Genomic DNA, 3,969 nt, shown 5'->3' on the forward strand with positions numbered 1-3,969 from the left:
GGGACTGGGCATGCTGCTGAAATGGGGCTGTGTCTCCCAGAAGCAGCCAGTAGGAATGAAGATAGCTCTGATAGCAGATGCAGAAAAATATCTGAGGCTGTTATACTCAAAATTAGCCTACGTTATCTCCTATATTACTTTAATTCAGGGGCCGTATTATAGAAAGGTAATGGTCTTAATAGTAGTTTTATTGAAGTAACTTACCTTTAGTAATATTGACATGTCCATTTCCAGCACACAGTGATAGATTATTCTCTCCTTAAAAAAATAACAACAAACTTGATTCCAGCATTTATTTCTCTAGCTTGCAATGTGATCTATTAGATGCAACCAGAAGTATCTTTAGCATGCTATTTGAGGCTGATGGCTACTTCGAAGATCTTGATAATGCCAGCATTTATATGATTAATACATGTGTACCTAATTTTATGGCAATTCACTTTATTACACTTCACAGATATGGTGTTTTTTTACAAATCAAAGGCAAGACCCTTCACCAGCAAAAATATTATGACTCCCTTTCTTGCAATATTCACTTTATTGTGGTGGTTTGGAACCAAACCCACAATATCTCCAAAGTATGCCTGTACTATGTACAAATGTCTAAGGGGATACATTTTATTTTTATCCCACCCCAAAGAACTTGTACAATGGGTAAACAGAAAAAAATTCTTTTTTTTTCTAATGAGATCAGAGTATTTCAGGGCATTCCAGGTAACCTAATAACAGCTTTCTGAGATAGGGGATATAGAAATCAACATGTCCATTTCACAGATGGAGAGAAAGAAACCCAGAAAAGGCTTTCTCAAAGACATACTGTGCAGAGAAATGGGGTGGCAGGTCAGCCAGGGCCTTTACAGATGAGCACCTAACAAACGTTTTCTGCTAATGACTGGAAATTCAGATCTCTGACTCAAGTCTGGGAAACTCATTGATGCCCCTAGTTTTTACTGGCTCTCTAGACTTTACTTGACTTTATGTCAGAGAGATGTTCGAAAGTTCAAAAAAGAACTTGCTAGTAAGTAAAAAATGGGTACAGAACAAACATCCACTTAGAAAGGAACATTTATGATTTTTTTACAGACAGGAAGACTGAGACAGAGATGGCATATGGTTCCCTCTGAACACAGCAGTAGTAAGTGGCAGAGCTGAATGAAAATGCAGACCTTCTGATTCCTCCCCCATCCTGTTCCCAGGTTGATAGTGTCAAAGCTGAACTTATCTTTTAAGTACCCTTTCAATAGAAAACAGACAGGTAAAATAATCAGTTTTAGTAAAGTCTCTGTAATATCTGATCAAACTCTGCTAGGAGATAATCTCACTGACATTTTGATTTCTAAAATGTCAAAACATGTAAAGGATCATGAAGTTAAAATTAAATCTCAGGTGAGTTGGAGAAAATTGTCAGGTTTAAAAAAAGACAGAATAAAATAAATGAAAGAAAAAAACACTTGGTGTCTCTCTCTCATATAATAGCAGGAATCACAGTCAACAGTGTACTGTTTTCAACGGCAAGATCAAGGCAGCCATCCTAAAGAGGTCTCTGCTGGCTTTCTGGACATCATGAAAGCATTCAGTAAAGAAAGTTAGCAGCAACAGGCTCTGGAAAATGTATATAAAGGATGTGGAAAGAGAAATAAAATTTGTATATTGGGAAAATTTGAATGAGGATGTAGGACAAGATAAGAATAACTCTACTTATAGAATCTCATTTCTTGCACCCTAAGGGAGTCATGAATTCTGAGAAGCATTTATTCCTTGGAAGAAAGGAAGAAAGAAGGAAGGAGGGAGGGAGGGAGGCAGGGAGATAGTTATATGAATCCTCATCATTCATATCTGGGAAGAGAGAAATGGAAAAGGAGGGAAGAGGAGGGGAGAAGAGGGAGGAGACGAAAGAGGAGGGAGGGGGCCCTAAACCATAAAGACGTACGCTCAACACTGTGCTGGAAACACCTTCCCAAAGTATCTGCTTCACCTGTTTTGCCTGCCAGGCATGGCTTAAGCACAGAGAAAATGTGGTACGAGAATCCCAAAGAACAAATCAGTAATTCTTGTGGTATTGTAAGAAAAACAATAGACCAGCAAAATGAATTTTGACAAACTGTTACCAGGGTGTGAGTCTTAAGCTTTGTTTCTATAAGGAACGCAACATGCTCACATCCAAAAGAGCACAAAAGGCAGATTTGAGTGTCAAACTGCTGATGTCAAGCTGACAGCAGGACGAATCCAATAGGATGACAAATGGGTGTGTATTACCAAAGGGAGAACAGGCGCAGAATGTGTCTCTTCTAAATCGATTTGCAAATTTTTATGTCAGTTTAAAGATAAAAAGGGATATTTTCCTGTCTGGAAAAGAAAATGATATTGTTAGAGTAAAATCTCAATGAAGTGCAGAACTTCAACAGGTATAAAGAGTCTCAACGCTAAAGTGCAAATTTCTTTCTTCGCTCTGGGCTTTCATTAGTCTCCTGTGGAGTCTCAGTGGCATAGGCCACTTATTTGAGACAAAGAACAATTCCTGTGTCCTTTTGTTAAAGGATTCTTGAAATCCACAGATGAGTCCGCATTGGAGCAATGCAAAAGAAGAACCCAACTTTCTACTGGAAATGCTCCCCTCAAATTTAGGGAAGTCGATGTTTGTGTTCCTTATTTTTATGCTGCATAAAAGGAAGCACCAGGTAGAATAGGGAGTGTGGCCATGTACCCATGACTTTGAATGGGAAAACCTCAGTACTTAGCGTTGCTCTAAGAATTTATCACTAGAGAGCTCTCAGCACAATACACTCTTTTTGGAAATAGACTGAAGTCCTTTGTTTGGGTCATAAAACAAGAATCTTAATGAGAAGATATTTGGGGATAAACACTAGCAAGCGGTGGCCGCTGGCTGCTGCCCTTCTCCAGGTTCTGTCATGGTGTTGGCGGTGCCCAGCTCACCGGCTTCCTCCTTCCTTCGGCGAGTATGGTCACCAGAGAGGCTCTCTCAAGCCTGCTCTACCAGTCCACAGCAGGGCTTGGGTGTCCGGCGGCGGTGGCAAGCCCATGGGCATTGGAGGTTGGTCCCGTGGCTCCAGCCTGCGGTGCAAAATGGTGTCGGCGGTTTAGATAAACATCCAGATGCTGCTGGAGGCGGCCGGCTGTCTGGAGCGGCAGGAGAGAGAAGCTAAACATGGTCACGCCTCCATCTTACCCTACAGTAACAAAGACAGAGATGCCTTAAAACAAAGGAACAAATCCAAGAAGAATAACAGCAGTAGCAGATCGACTCACAATGAAATGGAGAATAGTCGGTCCCATCTTCACTTGTGCCTGGAGAAGTCAAAGGGGCTAGTACAGCTTGGGCCCAGATGAAACCAACACACCGCATTGAGTTTATTAACAAAAGCCAAATTGCACATAAAAAAACTAGGTGATTGTGACAGAAAAGCCACTGTCTGAATAGACCAGCTTCACTGAGAGCAGCGACATCTGAAGAGGCAGCTGGAGAAACTGGGCATTGAGAGGATATGGAGAGACAGCGTCGGCTCCACGGGCTCCTTGGAGTGCTCAGACTCCGACAGGGAAGGAATCCACGTGGACGTTGAAAGCATAGATTATCTCACAGGTGAGTTGAACTGGAGAACGGCGGCCTGAGTGATTCCAACCAGCAGGAAAGCATACAGAGCCTCAGCAGCGACCATGACTATTCCAGCTCCAGCATCAAGAGAATAAAGCTCCAGGGCAATCACAAGACTGTGTAGGTCTGTAAGAGACAGTGGTCGCTTCGGCTGCCTCCCAATGGTTACCCTTACCGGATCTGATTAGGTAGCGTATTGGACCTGCCCACAATTCCCTTGCACGTAAACTTCAGCGTACCACCTTTACCAAAATCAGTTCTGTAAACTGCTTAGGATTGTAGGTTTCAGACCAAATCCACTAGCTTCTCTTTCTCTCCATAAAAATTTGTTTCTGAAAGTCTGTACATTTCAATCA

General features: G+C 41.9%; 1 pseudogene; it reads left to right on the forward strand.

The window, feature by feature from the left end:
- Positions 1 to 3,084: 3,084 nt before the first annotated feature.
- On the forward strand, positions 3,085 to 3,737 carry LOC120598813 (max dimerization protein 1-like; annotated as a pseudogene).
- Positions 3,738 to 3,969: the final 232 nt, after the last annotated feature.

The sequence above is a fragment of the Pteropus medius genome, unplaced genomic scaffold (assembly GCF_902729225.1).
Source record: "Pteropus medius unplaced genomic scaffold, Ma_sr-lr_union100, whole genome shotgun sequence".
In the NCBI taxonomy this organism is placed as follows: Eukaryota; Metazoa; Chordata; class Mammalia; order Chiroptera; family Pteropodidae; genus Pteropus; species Pteropus medius.